This window comes from Silene latifolia, chromosome 3, assembly GCF_048544455.1.
Source record: "Silene latifolia isolate original U9 population chromosome 3, ASM4854445v1, whole genome shotgun sequence".
Classification (NCBI taxonomy): Eukaryota; Viridiplantae; Streptophyta; class Magnoliopsida; order Caryophyllales; family Caryophyllaceae; genus Silene; species Silene latifolia.
The window spans coordinates 35,287,115-35,306,196 of NC_133528.1; the positions used below are offsets into that span (position 1 = coordinate 35,287,115).

At 40.4% G+C, this 19,082-nt stretch overlaps 1 non-coding gene across 1 annotated transcript; it reads left to right on the forward strand.

Annotated features, from left to right (window-relative positions):
• The first annotated feature begins 16,893 nt into the window (after window positions 1-16,893).
• Window positions 16,894-17,000, forward strand: LOC141650510 (small nucleolar RNA R71). The gene has a single exon (XR_012546537.1). It is a non-coding gene; the product is annotated as a small nucleolar RNA R71 (small nucleolar RNA).
• Window positions 17,001-19,082: the final 2,082 nt, after the last annotated feature.

The following is a 19,082-nucleotide window of genomic DNA, read 5'->3' on the forward strand; positions in this document are numbered from 1 at the left end:
AAAACACAATTTATAGCTTCACAAACAACTCTACAATTAGTAAAGAGGCAAGTAAAGGTCGGATCCCAAGGGACGGGAATTGAGATGAGATTTCTATTGCAACTAGTGGTGTCTTAGGGGTGTCACAATTTGGGTTGATGTAGAAGGTCACTAAACTAAATAGCAATGAAAGTAAATAAGCAAGATGAATTAAAAAGGGTTGTAAACAATTGATAAAAAGCACTAGGGTGTCATGAGGTCATAGGGGATTCATGGGAATTGATCATACAAACATGTTCTCAAATTATAAGCAAGCAATTATTGTTGTGATGGATTGAGTTGGGTTATATCTTACAATCCTAGGAAAGTTTGGGTCCCGGAGCCGAATCGATTAGATTGTACAACACCTACAAGTCGACTTAGTCTTCCCTACTCAACAACATGCATGGTCTAATGAGACTCGAGTTGGTTTATTTTTTACAAGTGTCATTGAAAAGATAGGTGATGGGTAAAAAATGCAAGGATTCATAGGCTCGCATTTCATCAAACATAACATGTGCATGAGTTGAGATCATAACAAGCAAGCAAATAAACCATGAAAGCATATTAATTTAAGCATGAATCATTCCCCATGTTGGTTTCCCCTAATTACCCATTAACCCTAGCTAGGTGACTACTCACTCATTATCATGTTGAACATGCTAGCAAGGTTGTCAATCATACCAACAAAGTGAAACATGATGAACAAATGAAAGTAATTAGCAATAATTAAAAAGGGATTAAGAGAATTATACCTACTAATGATTCCAATAATAAGCAAAGAATAAAAGAAGTACTTGATGCTTGATTGAGAGGTTGTCAATCTCCCAATAGTAACCCAAATAATCTTCAATTACCCAAAATAAAGGATGAACAAAAGAGAGATTAAGGAAATAAAACTTGTATTAAAACTTGATTAATTGTTGATTACAAAACTAAAGAGAGATTTGATTGATATTAACTACTCTAAGAATTGATAAGAAGAACATACTCTTCTAATAAGACTAATGGGGTATTTATAGTGGAGATTAGGTGTAGGAATTAGGGTTAACTAAGGGCTTAAATGACGATTAAGTCCCTACTTAGAGAAACGCCGGTATTTTTGGAAGGATGGGCATCTTTCTTTGAAGCTTGAAAAACGAAGTTGTGCTGCCTTGGAATCCGTGCGTCTTAAGCTCGGGACGGCCGGATTTGTGAGTTGCTGCCCGGGCGTCTTTGGGAGAAGACGGGCGTCTTCTGGTTGCTGCTGCCCGGGCGTCTTGTAAGGAAGACGCACGGATTGTGGCTTGGTGGACGGGCGTCTTCTTGAGAAGACGCACCGATTGTCATGCAGCGTGCTTTCTTCTTCTTTTCTTCCCTTTTCTTCATAAAATCCTTGGGGATTTTCTCGGGGATTCAATGATCTTTTCTCATCATTGCCCATCTACTATAGTATGTACAAAGGCCTTCTAATCTTGTATCTCCTTGATGCTTGGTCATTGAATTCAATCAATTTAGTCTCGTTTTCCCATGAAAATGCAAGGTTTGCACTCCTTTCCTACCAAGGACACAAAACCTCAAAGAATATGCAAAACAAAGAACTAAAGACAATAAATGACCCAAATATGCACTAAAAAGCATGGGAGCAAGGCTAATTCGGGGACTAAATATGCTCTAATTATGGTCACATCAAATATCCCCAAACCGAACCTTTGCTCGTCCCGAGTAAAGAGGTGACAAAGACTAGGACCATTATTTAAATTAACCTAATAACATAGCCGATATGAGACAATTAGCGGGTCTCACTCCGCCCCTTCAACTCACAACAAGACAACCATGAGGTAGGATGCCTTCTTGCAAGGCAAGGTGGGGCTTGCCAAAATGGCGACACATCCAAACATTAACACACAAAATGAGTAATGGATGAATCTACAAAAGAATAGCCACTTTCCTCATCTAAGTGGCAAAAATTATCTACAAGGGAAGCAATTCAAGGGTACACACTCCTTCATAGATGCAATTTCTTCAAACTACTAAGCCTAGAAGGATACCAATAAATAACCTCCAAGTTGTGTCAAGCTAGGGTACCTTTGTCCTCAATCGTTAAATGCTTTTGTCAAGAGTATACTCCCTATGGTGTTAGAAACACTGGAGGATCGCGGAATTCCCCCTCTTGCCTAGACAAGAAGAAGGGTCGTCCCCTCTCTACCATGCACAAAAATGGATACGATGGATAAAGGGATCAATAGATATTTGAGTTTCACTTTGGGAGTTTGCTTTTGTTTTTGTTTTTCCCCCCAATTTCTTATGGCATTTGACATTTGAGAACACTTTCTTTGCCATTTCTTTTTGATTTTTGGCATTTCAATACTTGACAACTTTCAACTTTTCTTTGCATTTCTTTTGAACATTTTCAAAGTCACCCCATATGTAGTGAGGGTGGCTTATATTTGAAGCTTTAGGAGTTCTATTTTTGCTCCTCTTTTCATTTGATGCATTATTTTGCAAACTTTCTTTCACTTTTCATTTCATTGAACTCAAATTGATTTCTTTTTGTGCCCATTCCCTTTGATGACAAAAACGTGGTAGAAGATGGATGATGGATGGATGGAAGCATGGTTTCAAGGGTTACCTTGGAATAAACGGTAGCCAAGGAGTTATCACACCACAAGGTACTCTTGACTAGGCCTTATCCATGGGTCAAAGGATACTAGCATGACACATCCTAGGGTGTTTTACAAGTATTCTAACAAGCAAAGTCTTAAGAAGAAAAAGCATCTACTAGGGCCTATATACACTTGTCAAGCTTCCCAAGTAGACGGTTTCGCAAAATTTTCTAACATGCAAACTACATGCCATGATGCAACTAACATATAAACATCCTAATGCAAATGATTCTACCAACTAATATGACATATAAACTAAATGCAAGTCCTAAGTTCACATTGTTGTACCGCATCAATCAAAATAAAGCAACATAGTCATTAACATAAAGAGGAAAAAGGAGATTGGAAAGATCATACCATGCGGTCTTCAATATCCTCATGTCTCGGATGTGGCGTAGTCGATCAATGTGAACACGGGTAAAATAAACACAATATATACAACAATATATACATGACTACACTACAAAGGAAATGAACTTGTTTTTGGTTTTTCAATTTTTCACATTTTTATTGTTTTTTGAAATTTTCAATTTTTTTTTTTGGATTTTTGAATAGAAGTTAAGTTAGAATTCCCCATCCCCACACTAATATGGTCATTGTCCTCAATGGCCAAAATGATGGGAAATCATGCAAGCATGATGCATGAATTCTACACTAAATGCAAGCTACACTAATCTACACTACATGATGCATGGGTTTTTGTTTATGACGGATAATTTAGATTACCTCCTGTTGTGTATGTATGTACTTCCCCAAACCGAGTTAGACATTATTTCTAATGTCCTAAGGTTGGGTGTAGTTCGTGCACACACAATGCAATGCATGAAACTAAATTTGTCATTTTGGATTTTCAAAAGTGGGAACAATGAAATAAGAACACCTTAATGGGGTCGAGGTGTTAGTCCTCTATGTTGCTAGGACTACCAATCATGATCAAGATTAAATAAATAAAACAAAGAGAGAGATAGACAAACCTCAAGAGGGTAGGAGCCTCCAAAGCTTGCTAATCCTCCATCATATCATCACTATCATCATCCTCAATAGAAGTGGACTCATCACCACTACCTTCTTCACTTTGTTGTTCACTTTGTTCATCATCCTCTTCTTCTTCTTCACTAGCCTCTTCATCATCATCATCCTTATCAACCGCATCACCAACAACCTCATCGTCACCCGGACTCGCATCCCTAGATGCACTCGGAAAGAAGACTTCCCTATCCACCCAACTAGGCAAAGGACATGAAGGATCAAGTAGTCCTTGCCTAGCTAAATGAAGGAGGGGTGGATATTGGGCTAAGTAAGCATCTTCCCGATCCTTAAAAGATTGCTTGTGCATCTCTTGCATAAGAAGAGTCATATAATATTTGCCTGCTTCAACACCTTCCGGTTTGAACTCTTGGTACTCGAAAGGATAGGGTGGTGTGACAATGGAAGAGGAGGGCATTTCAATTTCACCCTTTTGTTGTTTGATGATGTATTCGGCCTCTTTTGAAAGGGGAAGGAGATAGTTGGTCCGGTGGACACTTAAACGACAAATCTTCGAAGGCAAAGTAAAAGATATAGCCTCACTAGTGAGCCACCCATACTTGGTGTCAAGAGGGTTATGAGAGACCCACTTGTACTTGTTTATCATAGTATCAATATCAATGAGATGACCACCCTTTTTCGCCACATACTTGTTATCCTTATTGAAGTTCGGATCAAAGTATTTAGCCAAAAGAGTGACTAGACCTCCATTCACAATAACGGTAGTGACTTGCTTCCCACAATCAACATTTAGCCATCTATCCACCAAAAGCCTTAGAGAGTTGAAAGGCTTGGTGAATTCCCTTCCAATGTTCAAGGCCGACTCAAGAAGAACAAAATCGACCTTGGTAAAGTGGTTGGTATCTTTTCTTGCAATGATGGTGTTTCCTATGACCTTGTGCCACACTCTAATGCCCGGATGGTGGACTAATAGAGCGCGACTAGCATGGTAGTTCTCAAATTTCCTTCCGGAAATCGCCTCCCAAAGAGGAGCGGGGTCATACTTGCCAACATTATTGAAATAACTATGTGAATCATCAAGACCCAATGCTTTACCCATTTCCTGAAAGGAGATGCGCCTACTAATATTCGCTAGGTGGAACTTTAACGTTTTCCATGGTCTCTACCTTATTGACTTTCAAAGAACACAAGAATTTTAAGGTAAGGGAGGGGTATGTCAATTCTTTTGTTGTAAACAATTTTTCCAACCCCATGGCTTTAAAGAAGGCTCTAGTTTGCTCAAGGACACCCAACTTATCTAAGGCGTCTTCACAAATAAACTTGGTGGATAGAAAGGATTTTCTAGCAAACTTGGCAAAAGTGTCCCTATGGGATTTGGAAATGAAAATTACCTCCGGATAGTTCGAAAGTTGAGCAATTTCCGGAGTTGTAGAAGTAGTTGCTTCCAAGGGAGGTTGTTCTTGTTGTACTTCCAAGTTTGAGCTAGCTACCACTATAGCCAATGAGGCTTTCTTTGCTTGAAGACTCTTTTGTCTTGTTGAGAGTGCCTTTGCCTTTGGTGCCTTTGTTGCTCCTTTTGTCCTTGCCATTGATGCTTGAACCAAGAAAAGAGTGAAAATCTTCAATTTCCAAGTGTACCCAAATCGATTTAAAGATGAAAGGCTTTGCCTTTATAAATTCAAAAATCGACTCAAAGGTTGAAGATTTTGTTGCTTGGTTTGATTTTTGTTGAAAGAGGAGTGATTAATTTTTGTTAAAAGGATGATTTGATTTGATTTTGATGAATGTGTTTGAGGAAATCTTGTTTTTGTGATGGAGAGGATGAGGGTTTTGAGTTTTTGGGGTTTATGGGTAGTGTTTTGAATGAAGGAATGAAGAAAAATGAATGTGGGAGGGGGTTTATAAAAGACCCGAAAATTTTGAAATGCAGGAGGAAGACGGGCGGATTTCCTTCGGGACGCCCGGATTCTGTCTGTTCTGGGTTGAGAAATCCTTGCCTAAAGACGGGCGGATTCTAGCAAAGGCGCACAGATTTGTTACTGCGGGACGGGCGTCTTTCAGTGAAGACGGGCGGATTCCTTTCCAGGGATTTTTCTTGTTTTTCTCAGCCAAAAAGACGGGCGTCTTCTCTTGCAGGACGAGCGTCTTTCTGAGGACGGGCGGATTCTTTATCAGGCCGCCCGGATTAGCTAACAGTCCCAAAATTTCAAAAATTCAGTTCATTGAGGACGGGCGGATTCGAACCAAAACGCCCGGGTTGCCTGAAGACGGGCGTCTTCCCTTGAAAACGCTCGGATTCTTCCCCTTTTACCCGGATTCAGTTCCATCCGTGTACTTGCATATCCCTTGTCATTTCTCATTCTACAAAATCTCGTGTTCTTCATTGTGAGGGCACTACTAAGGCATGGATAGCCCAGGCAATTGCTATCCCCACACTAATCTAAAGCACTACATATCAATTGAAATTATTAGTCCCTCCCTCACTTCTCTCAAAAATGATAATTATCTTGATCAAGGCACAAAAATCAAAAAATGACAAAAATGCAATTCAAGAATTAAAATGCGAGTTAGGGAGTTAGAAATATTTACAAATGGTGGTTTAGGGAGGACTCCACCAAACTCTCATCCTTAGTGAGATGTCATGGGGGCATGTCCAAGGTGTTATTGATGTTGCTCAACACCTTGAATAAGTAATCAAAAGCTTGTTCATTGTCGTGATAAAGATCTTCAATAGATCTTTGCCCTTGTTGTCGGTCTTGATCGATAGCATTACCAATATAGGGATTTAAAATCCCTTCAAATTCATCGTCCCAAAGACCACACACTTCATCTACTTGATCACTAAAGATCTCTTGAGTTGATAGAGACAACTCTCCCATTATCTTGTCTTGGCCAATGGGGCCATCTTCTTCATTGCTTGACTTTGGTGAACTTTTCAAGCTCTCTTTGTTATAATTCACTTGCTCTTTGAATGGAGCATCTTCAATTTTCTTCTTCCATTGGAGTTCCGACTTCTTCCTATCATCCTTTCGACTATAATGATCAATCATAAAACATGGTTCATGCAAACGGGTAGCTCTCATAGTCTTGTCAAGATTGAAAGTTATACTCTCATCTCCCACTTCTAGAGTGAGCTCTCTATGTTTCACATTAATCACCGCACCCGCGGTGTGTAAGAAAGGTCTTCCTAGAATGATTGGAATGTTGGAATCTTCTTCCATATCAACAATGACAAAGTCCACTGATGCGTGTCATTTATATGATGTTTTACATCCCATTTTACACGCATTTCAGAGCTCATTCTTGTAGTTTATGCTACATTTCTCCCTATTTCCGTCTACTTCCGTATTTTGTACATTATTGCAGAAATGTGAAGAATTCAACGGGAAATCAAGCCAAATCCGTCCCCGAGTAATCTGCATTGCAAATGACGTAAAGGAATCACTTAAGGAACGAGCTTGGTGCGCAATCCAAGGCCCAAAAGACAAGTCCACGAGTTTTTAGAAGTCAAGTAGCAGCTCAAGTAGTCGATCGACCATCACCCTCAGTCGATCGACCAATGTTGGTTGCGAAGCCACTGTTCATTCTTTGAGTGGTCGATCGACCACCTACCTTAGTCGATCGACCAGCCGCTATTCCGCACGAGAATTAAAAGACCGTGAATCTTGAAGCCCAAAGTTATGCTAGGTTTAGGAAATAAAGTTACGTTAGTTGCTATATAACGTAACCTAGAAACATTCAATCATCATCAAGTTATTATTCAGTTTTCATTCAAAGTTTTATTCAGTAATTTAGATTAAGTTTTCGCATACGGTTCTTGATAGTTAGGGTTTCGGATTGTTGAGCATTGGATTTTCGGTTCTTAATAACTAATCTTTCCTCTCGCAACGGTATTCTTTCGCCCTAATTATAGTTCATCTTTATTTTATCAATAGTTTAGAATTGCTAAGTAGATTCCCGCAACCGTTATCATTGTTTATGTTAATTGTTTATTTTACTGTTTTAAGCATGAATTCGGTAGTTAGCTTTATCGTTTATGTTGTTGTTTCTACCCTTAGCATGAGTAGCTAATTCTATAGTGCTAGGATGTAGGCGATTTATGGCATAGGCGGCAATAGATTATTATACACGGACCGACCGCGTGTTGGTTGATCGACCACCTTACCCGGTCGATCGACTGACCTCGTGAGGTTACCATTCGTTTTAATTGATTTTAATTGTTGTATTTAACGAATCGAATGCATGCGACCAGTTAAGTACCCCTTTATGACTAACCCAATAGATCGAAAGATAGGGTAAGTTGTTAGACCATCAATTGAATCGACTAAACTGTGCTAAGATCGAAAGATAGGTATAGTTTAGACCGTTAGTCACTTTTCAGAACGAAAGTTAGTATTAGTGATATTAGGGACCTATAGCGAGATCGAAAGATGCTATTTGTTAAGAGTGGACCGAGAGGACCTCTTTATTTCCCGCCTCACGTGTGTTGACTCTGCACCGACTTAGTTTTTGCCGCCGAAGCTATAATGAACTGATCATCCTAGTACCCCTTCTTTATCTATTAGACCGTCTTTTTAGTTTTTTTTATCTTTATTTGTTCTTAGCTTTAGACCATCTCAACTCAAACCCCCACAATTATTACCTTAGACTGAATATAAATCAACTAGAATTTACATCTGCCTCCTTGTGGTTCGACCCTGTTACCACTAGCCTAGGTTAGTCTTAATAGGAATTACAAATTTTATCTTTGGTACTCACAACGACGGGTATCAAATTTTGGCGCCGTTGCCGGGGAGGCAATAGTCCTAATTTTAGTTGTTTTATTTTTAGTCTTTCTTAGTTTAAGGGACTTCTGTTCCTTAAACTTTTCTTTTATTCTTTTTGTAGTTTCCTCTTATGCGCAGGTCACAGGGTGGTGAACTAGTGCCATTTGACCCTGAGATAGAGAAATCTTTGCGCGAGTTGAGACGAACACAAAGAGTACTACCGACAGAGGAAGAGCTGAGTACTCTGTCAAGCTATTACGAGAACAACTGTTCAAGAAGACCCCTGATCTTCACCCATTTCCACTTCTTCAGCCGAGACAGTTACTTCTCCAGAAATTCCAGTCATGGCCGAGGAAGCAAGTATAGCTAGTCATTCTGAGCCGATAGCTGAAAACTTATATAAGGGATTCGAATTACCAGGAGATGCCAGGAAGTTCGAACCAAAGCCTTCTTACATTAGCATGGTTGAGAAGAACATTCGGGGAGCGCAAATGAAGATGCAACTAAGCATATGGAGACCTTTATTGACTCTCATTGTTCCATACCCCCACCACCTTGGTGGCGTGACCCAAGACCAGATCAAGGAGACCATGTTCATATTCTCCCTTCGTGATGCTGTAAGGGAGTGGTATAGAGATTTGGACCGGACCGTTCAGGGGATCACCGATTGGAATACCTTGGCATTGGCATTCTACAAGAAGTACTTTCCTGCTTCAAGGACGATTGCTATCAGAGCCCAAATCACGGGCTTTAAACAAGGGCCGGATGAGAATTTCCACGAAGCATGGGTTCGTTTTAAGAAGCTGGTGCGAACCATACCGCACCATGGGTTCGAAAAGTGGAGCTTGTGTAATCATTTCTACAATGGTTTGTACGACGATCAGAGGGCCATTTTGGATGCTGCAGCCAATGGACGATTCGCTGAAAATTTGGGAGCAACCAAGGGGTGGAAGATCATTGACGATCTAGCTACCCACAAGGCCGAGTATGGGAATTCTAGAGGGAACCAGAGAAGAGCTGTTGAATCTTCCTCTGTCACTGCGCTTGAGGCTCTTACTGCGAGATTTGACAAGTATGAGCTAGGAGGAGCCTCTAAAGGTGGGATGTACCAAGTCAATGCTGTGTCAGACGGTCCCTTCGTCTCGTGAAAGGTGTGGAGCCGAGGGGCACGTTTCAAGAACCGCCCTAGTCCCTTTGAATCTTGTGTCGCCTTTCAACACTATAGGCGGACCAACACCTACTACGAGCCAACCCACCCAAACTTGAGTTGGAGGAGCCAAAATGTCCTGAATCCAACTCAAGCTCCGCCGCAGAAGAAGAACCCTATGTGCCCCCTCATCAAAAGCAACAACAATATCGAAAACCTCCTTATGTGCCGCAGCAAAGAACAATCGCAGAATTCTGAATTTTCCGAGCTTAAGAACTTGTTGCTAAAGGAGTCCCAAGCAAGAGAGGCCGGGATGAAGCTACTAGAGAGCCAAATTGCTCAATTGGCTAGCAAAAGTAACACTCGAGCTCCCGGACACTTACCGACTCAACCTGAGCAAAAGGAGACCCTAAATGCCATCACTTTGAGGAGCGGGTCCACCCTTGATGGTCCTGCCATGGTCGAGGACGCTGTTGAAAAAGATGAGCCGGAAACAAGTCAAAAGAAAGCTTCAACGAATAAATCAAAGAAACAGTTTTCTACCGGGTATATCATCGATCGATCGATATACCTAGTCGATCGATCAAGCACGGGTTACAGGAGCTTCGAATCGACATCTCGGTCGATCGATCGAGGAAGTGGTCGATCGACCGAGATCGCTCGCTGCGATCCGAGGAATTTCGTCCTTTGATGCCAAATAATCTGCGAGACCACTTGTTTCGGGTACCTGATCCCGAAAATATTGGGTGCCGACCCGAGTGTCTTTGATGGGTCGATCCCGCTCAAGTTCGACCCAATGACGATTAATGGTTCCCATTTGAGACAGCCCGAGGGAGGGTCAAGCTTCAACAAGGAAAAAGTTGTGGACTTCTAGCCAAAGTCCAAGGATACTAAGCACGCGCGATTTAGAGGAGAGGGATAAGGTACTCCCATGACCCCATATCCGGAGAGACTCGTGCCGACGAAGGAACATGTATCTTTCAGTAAGTTTGAGAAAGTTATTCGTAGCTTGAATGTTCAGGTACCCTTCCTTGAGTTAGTTAACCAAGTGCCAGCATACACTAAATTTATGAAACAGTTATTGTCAAAGAAAAAATCGCTTGAACATGTTCACACTGTTGCGTTAACTAAAGAGTCTTGCTCCTACTTGTCTCACACTGCGCCCCATAAGTTAGAGGATCCGGGTAGCTTTTCTGTTCCTTGCAAAATAGGTACCTTCTCAATTGAGAAGGCTTTATGTGACTTAGGAGCTAGTATAAGTGTCATGCCCTTGAGTCTAGCTAGGAAGCTTAAGTTGACCAGGTTTGCTATTACCGATATGACAGTACAGATGGCTGACCGATCTTCGGTCCAGCCAATAGGGGTCTTAGAGGACATTCCTGTCCAAATAGGGAAGTTTTTGTTCCCCATTGACTTCGTTGTACTTGACATGCCTGAGGATGCTCATATTCCCATTATTTTGGGTAGGCCATTTCTGCACACTGCTGGTGCAGTCATCGATGTCGGTCTAGGAACCTTGACTTTCAAAGTGGGAAAGCACTCTATTGTCTTTGCCCAGCCGGCTAAGAAAAAGGATCCCATGTGGCCTGTTACTTGTAATACGGTCTCTGAAAAGAAATCGTACTTTGTGCTCCCTGAATTACCTATATCTATTACTACTCCTGTATTAACACCTCCGCCCCAGACTGGGAGCAAAAAGGAGGAAGAATTTGTTACTTCAGACATTGCAGGAGCTGGTTTGGGGAAGGAAAAGCTGCAGGTTACTTCCGCCGCGACAGAGCAAACTATTTCAAGAGGAGGTCTTGGATGCCTTAGCTATGCGACTGATGAGGAAGTGGAAGATGAGCCAGCCAAGGTGAGATGGTCTGATTTGGAGTCCGACGAACCCAAAGAGACCCTTGATTGGGGAGATGACGAGGTTGATCCATTGAGCTCTCCGACTGTTGAAGCTAAGAAGGGTGCAGCTGATAAACTGAGCACCATTGAGGCTACCTCTAGTAGCCAGAAGCCGACGAAGTGGGCGATACCTTGGCCTTTCTTGATTAACTACTAGTTGATCAAACGCTTTACAAACATTTTATTGCTTTCGAACTATTTTGTTTTTTATTGCTTTTGTGTGCGCGAAAACTTCGCATTTATTTTGTTTTGTTTAGGATTTTTATGCACTTTAGGCTTTGTTTTGGGTTTTCGCGCAATTTTGGGCGCGTATTATTGTGCATTTGCAGGTTTCTAGACCTCGGTAGCTCGAGTTATTGAGCTAATACGAAGAAATAAGAAGTCGCAGCAGTGTTTTCAGTCGATCGACTGATATACCTAGTCGATCGACGATTTGCGAGTTTTGTGAGCTACTGTTCACGCCCACTTTCGATCGATCGATCTTCTTGGTCGATCGACCACTGCTGCTGCTGTATTTGTTCACGACCTCTCCCCTGCTGTGTTTGGTCGATATGGGGGCCTAAGGGAGTTTTCTACTCCACTTTACTTTCCGCTATATTACTTATTTCTTCTGTTCTCTCATTTACGCACAATTTTACCGCTTCAAAAATTGTTTTCTCAGTCTTATGCGTGGTATTTTCTGTCTTTCAGGCACTCTTGTTAGTAGCACTGCTAGCTACTGAAACCTCCTAGCTCACGCTGGTTTGGGGAGGTTTCCTTTTGCTGCGCTTAAAGTCTTGTGAGTTCCATATCTTTCCTTTGTGTCTTGCTTATTTATTTTCTCGCAAATTCCCATTTCTCTTTTCTTCATTACATGATTTTGCACAATGGGGACATTGTGCGATTTGGTTTGGGGAAGGGTTTTGCGTCGCATATCATTTGCTTGCATTCACGTTTACATTCTGTTTTGCATTGTTCATTTCATTTCATATGTATACAAAAATCAAAAAAAAAAAAATTTTGAAAAATTTCAAAAAAATTCCCATAAAATGCACGTTTATTTTAGCATTTAGGTCGAGTCGGAACGGTAGTATTTCTATGATGATTTTGCATTTGCACCTGTTTTGCCTGAGCCTTGCTAGATTAACATGTTATTAGTAGAATCGTAAATGCATATCTACGAGTTTTCGCTACATTCTTGCTGAACTTGAGATTTGACTTAGAAAATTGGCAAACTACATCATACATTCTGAGATTTAGAGCCTATAACTGGTGACATCTATGACCGGTTTATTTAGGAATGTGAGTAGTACTCCTTATGAGACATGTTTCCTTAATTTGCATAAATATGAATTTGATCTACTTAATACCTGTATGCATTCGGTTTGTGGTTAGTTGACACATGTGGAAGAGTTTCCTTTATTCATTTTGCCCATAAGCTCCACACTGCCAAAAATAGCCTTTTTGTCCCGTTTACTACATCCTACATTTAGCCTACCTTTGTCAAGCTAGTAGTCTGTGTTCTTGGGATTGTTACTCGTTTTTGGTGGCATTTGCTCTGTTGAAATGATGATTGGAAAATGAAAAAAAAAAGGGAAAGAAAGAAACAAAAGAAAAAAAAAAAGAAAGAAATGAAAAAAATGATTCGAAAAAGAAAGAAAAAGAGGTTCTGCACTGTTCATAGCAGTCGATCGACTGCCCCTTTTTGTCGATCGACTGAGATTCGAGGAAGAAGTCAATTCGCATAATTTAATCCTTATCTTTTGGCGATTTTTGCTCCCATGTTTCATTTATATCCTATGGGGAGTTTATTGATTTGTTAGTTGGGAGATTGTGAGTTTTGTGCTTGCTATAGCACCGTTTCGTTTGAGTATGAGCAAGAAGTTGGATGTTGCCATTTGGTTCCGTTTTGGTACTAGCTTGATCACCTGTACCTCCACTTTTCCACAAAATGTTTTGCCTCTTCTTAACCATACCTCACATATCCCATATTTACCTCGGCATGTGTCATTGGTCATATGTTAGGTTGGAATACATATGTACGGTCATAGAGATCATTTTCATATTCTATTGCTGGCATGTCTTCATAGGTCGTAGTTAGGTGAGAGTCACTACAAAATTAATTCTTTCTATCTTACATATATTCACCTGTACTTATTGAGTGATTTGAGCGACCCGTGAGAGTCCAATTTGATAAGTCTCTACAATTGACGGTTCAGCAGTCTTTAACGACTTTATAATTCGTTTGCATGATTCGCATTACTAATTGATTGTTGGTTATGCATTAAATTGGTTTAAGCTTTACAGTTGACAATTCGCTCTGAGATCGAACTCGTTCCATTAAGTTTTAGGATCGAGTCTAGTTCTTGCTTGGGGACAAGCAAGGGTTTGGTTTGGGGAAGTTTGATGCGTGTCATTTATATGATGTTTTACATCCCATTTTACACGCATTTCAGAGCTCATTCTTGTAGTTTATGCTACATTTCTCCCTATTTCCGTCTACTTCCGTATTTTGTACATTATTGCAGAAATGTGAAGAATTCAACGGGAAATCAAGCCAAATCCTTTCCCGAGTAATCTGCATTGCAAATGACGTAAAGGAATCACTTAAGGAACGAGCTTGGTGCGCAATCCAAGGCCCAAAAGACAAGTCCACGAGTTTTTAGAAGTCAAGTAGCAGCTCAAGTAGTCGATCGACCATCACCCTCAGTCGATCGACCAATGTTCGGGTTCCAGAAGCCACTGTTCATTGCTGAGTGGTCGATCGACCACCTACCTTAGTCGATCGACCATGCTGCTATTCCAGACGAGAATTAAAAGACCGTGAATCTTGAAGCCAAAAGTTATGCTAGGTTTAGGAAATAAAGTTACGTTAGTTGCTATATAACGTAACCTAGAAACATTCAATCATCATCAAGTTATTATTCAGTTTTCATTCAAAGTTTTATTCAGTAATTTAGATTAAGTTTTCGCATACGGTTCTTGATAGTTAGGGTTTGGGATTGTTGAGCATTGGATTTTCGGTTCTTAATAACTAATCTTTCCTCTGCAATTCGGCATTCTTCTGCCCTAATTATAGTTCATCTTTATTTTATCAATAGTTTAGAATTGCTAAGTAGATTCCCGCAACCGTTATCATTGTTTATGTTAATTGTTTATTTTACTGTTTTAAGCATGAATTCGGTAGTTAGCTTTATCGTTTATGTTGTTGTTTCTACCCTTAGCATGAGTAGCTAATTCTATAGTGCTAGGATGTAGGCGATTTATGGCATAGGCGGCAATAGATTATACACGGACTGACTCGCGTGTTGGTCGATCGACCACCTTACCCGGTCGATCGACTGACCTCGTGAGTTTACCTTTCGTTTTAATTGATTTTAATTGTTGTATTTAACGAATCGAATGCATGCGACCAGTTAAGTACCCCTTTATGACTAACCCAATAGATCGAAAGATAGGGTAAGTTGTTAGACCATCAATTGAATCGACTAAACTGTGCTAAGATCGAAAGATAGGTATAGTTTAGACCGTTAGTCACTTTTCAGAACAAAAGTTAGTATTAGTGATATTAAGGACCTATAGCGAGATCGAAAGATGCTATTTGTTAAGAGTGGACCGAGAGGACCTCTTTATTTCCCGCCTCACCTGTGTTGACTCAGACCGACTTAGTTTGCCGCCGCCGAAGCTATAATGAACCGATCATCCTAGTACCCCTTCTTTATCTATTAGACCGTCTTTTTAGTTTTTTTTTATCTTTATTTGTTCTTAGCTTTAGACCATCTCAACTCAAACCCCCACCATTGTTACCTTAGACTGAATATAAATCAACTAGAATTTACATCTGCCTCCTTGTGGTTCGACCCTGTTACCACTAGCCTAGGTTAGTCTTAATAGGAATTACAAATTTTATCTTTGGTACTCACAACGACGGGTATCATCCACCGGGATGAAAAATTTCCCAATTCGTACGGGAACATCTTCCCATATTCCTAATGGTGTCTTTGTCGATCTATCGGCCATTTGGAGTCTGATATTGGTGCATTTAAGCTCTCCCATCCCCAACCTTTTACTCACCGAGTACGGCATAACACTCACACTAGCCCCTAGATCACATAAGGCTTTGTTGATCGTGGTGTCGCCAATGGTACACGGTATTGAGAAGCTTTCCGGGTCCTTGAGTTTTGGAGGTGAACTCCCTTGAAGTATTGCACTACTCACCTTAGTGAAGGCGATAGTCTCAAGTTTTCGGATCGACTTCTTCTTTGTGAGGATGTCTTTCATGTATTTCGCATAGGCCGGCACGTGATTGATTAATTCCGTGAAAGGAATTGAGACTTCCAAATTCTTCACAATTTCCATAAATTTTCCAAGTTGGTCATCAAATTTGGGCTTGGCTTGACGACTTGGAAAAGGAAGTCTAATCACAATGGGCTCCTTCTCCTTGAACTTGTCTTCATTTTTCTTTGAAAGTTCTTCTTTTGATGATTCTCCATCTTTGGAGTTTTGCACAATTTCTTCCTTGTCACTAGCTTCCACAACTTCATCCTCAACTTGCTTCTTCGGTGCTTCATACCTTGTACCACTTCTCAAGTGAATGGCACTAACCGTTTCATGTCTTGGGGTATTACTTTGAGGTGGTAATTGCCCCTTTTGTCTTTGTGAGCTTGAAGATGCTAGTTGAGTCAATTGGGTTTCCAACATTTTGGTGTGAGCTAGGATGTTGTTGATGGTGGTTTCCTTTGCTTGACTATCCTTTTGCATTTGAGTGAAAAATTCTTGTTGATTCTTTTGCATTTGAAGGACCGCTTTTTGAACATCAAAACCTTGGTCATTTTGTTGATTGTATGGAGATTGATTTTGGTAACCTTGGTTTTGGTTTTAAAAGGGTCTTTGATTTTGGTTTCTCATGGGAGGTGGGGTGTATGTTGTTTGAGGGTTTTGAACATTTTGGCTTTTGTATGAGAGATTTGGATGGAATTTGGTGTTTTCATTGTAATAGTTGGAATAAGGGGTACCACTCTTGTATGCTTGGAAAGCATTCACTTGTTCATTTGTTCCCCTACATTCACTTAGGTCATGTCCCAAAGTTCCACAATTCTCACATATCCCACTTGGGATTGATGAAGATGCCGTCATGGCATTAACATGATGCTTTGGTGATTTTGAGACTTCTTCAAGTCTAGCCATAGCCTTTTCAAACTTCAAATTGATGGTATCAATGTGAGCACTAAGTTGAGCACCCAATTGAGTAACGGAGTCCACTTCATGCTTTCCTCCTCTAGTAGCCTTGCGAGGTCTACTATATTGTGAGTTATGGACCGCCATTTCCTCAATTTTTTTCCAAGTTTGATTGTCATCAACTTCGGTGAACATTCCATTTGATCCCATGTTGAGAATGTTCCTTGAATCTTAATATAGACCGTTCCAAAATTGTTGTACCAAGAACCACTCGCTAAGTCCATGATGAGGACATGAGCGACAAATTCCTTTGAACCGCTCCCAAGCTTCATACAAAGATTCTTCATCCCTTTGCTTAAAACCCGTAATTTGAGCTCTTAGCATGTTAGTCTTTTCCGGTGGGTAGACTTTTTTGTAGAAAGCTAGAGCCAATTTCTTCCAAGAATCAATTCTGAGAGTGGCCTTATCAAGGCTCTTCAACCATTGTTTCGCGGTGCCAATTAGAGAAAAAGGAAATAAGACCCATCGAATTTGGTCTTGAGTTACACCGAATTGAGAAATCGCATCACAATAGTCACAAAAAGCCTCCATATGAGAGTGAGGGTCTTCACTAGGCATCCCCCCAAATTGGCTTCTTTCGACTAATTGGATAAATGCGGATTTGGCAATGAAATTTCCGGTTAGATGTTGTGGTGTGGGAGTAACATTGGGTAGGTTCTCCTCGGTGGGTACAGAATGTGATGAAAACTTAGGCATTGTGGGTTGATTTTGTGTTGTATTTTGTGTTGGGTTCTCCTCACCTTCTCTTGCAAAAGGGTTGATGAACTCAATAGTTGGTTGAATATCTACAACCTCACTAATACCTCTCAAATTTCTCCTAGAAAGTCTTCTATTGGTTGTCAAAGTTCTTTCAATTTCACGATCAAACGGTAACAAATCACCTTGTGACCTTCTAGACATGCAAAATATCAAACAACTCGAAAACAATTAGAACAAACCTTGAGGAGTTTTACTTCCCCAAGGCAAAGAAAGACACAACTAATAACAATATAAGAAAATCAAAATCAAGTTAACACCGTCCCCGGCAACGGCGCCATTTTTGGTCGGACTATATCTTTTCGGTAACTTGTCGTTAGGAGCACCTAGACCAAAACACAATTTATAGCTTCACAAACAACTCTACAATTAGTAAAGAGGCAAGTAAAGGTCGGATCCCAAGGGACGGGAATTGAGATGAGATTTCTATTGCAACTAGTGGTGTCTTAGGGGTGTCACAATTTGGGTTGATGTAGAAGGTCACTAAACTAAATAGCAATGAAAGTAAATAAGCAAGATGAATTAAAAAGGGTTGTAAACAATTGATAAAAAGCACTAGGGTGTCATGGGGTCATAGGGGATTCATGGGAATTGATCATACAAACATGTTCTCAAATTATAAGCAAGCAATTATTGTTGTGATGGATTGAGTTGCGTTATATCTTACAATCCTAGGAAAGTTTGGGTCCCGGAGCCGAATCGATTAGATTGTACAACACCTACAAGTCGACTTAGTCTTCCCTACTCAACAACATGCATGGTCTAATGAGACTCGAGTTGGTTTATTTTTTACAAGTCTCATTGAAAACATAGGTGATGGGTAAAAAATGCAAGGATTCATAGGCTCGCATTTCATCAAACATAACATATGCATGAGTTGAGATCATAACAAGCAAGCAAATAAACCATGAAAGCATATTAATTTAAGCATGAATCATTCCCCATGTTGGTTCCCCTAATTACCCATTAACCCTAGCTAGGTGACTACTCACTCATTATCATGTTGAACATGCTAGAAAGGTTGTCAATCATACCAACAAAGTGAAACATGATGAACAAATGAAAGTAATTAGCAATAATTAAAAAGGGATTAAGAGAATTATACCTACTAATGATTCCAATAATAAGCAAAGAATAAAAGAAGTACTTGATGCTTGATTGAGAGGTTGTCAATCTCCCAATAATAACCCAAATAATCTTCAATTACCCAAAATAAAGGATGAACAAAAGAGAGATTATGGAAATAAAACTTGTATTAAAACTTGATTAATTGTTGATTACAAAACTAAAGAGAGATTTGATTGATATTAACTACTCTAAGAATTGATAAGAAGAACATACTCTTCTAATTAGACTAATGGGGTATTTATAGTGGGGATTAGGTGTAGGAATTAGGGTTAACTAAGGGCTTAAATGACGATTAAGTCCCTACTTAGGGAAACGCAGGTATTTTTGGAAGGATGGGAATCTTTCTTTGAAGCTTGAAAAACGAAGTTGTCCTGCCTTGGAATCCGTGCGTCTTAAGCTTGGGACGGCCGGATTCGTGAGTTGTAGCCCGGGCGTCTTTGGGAGAAGACGGGCGTCTTCTGGTTGCTGCTGCCCGGGCGTCTTGTAAGGAAGACGCACGGATTGTTGCTTGGTGGACGGGCG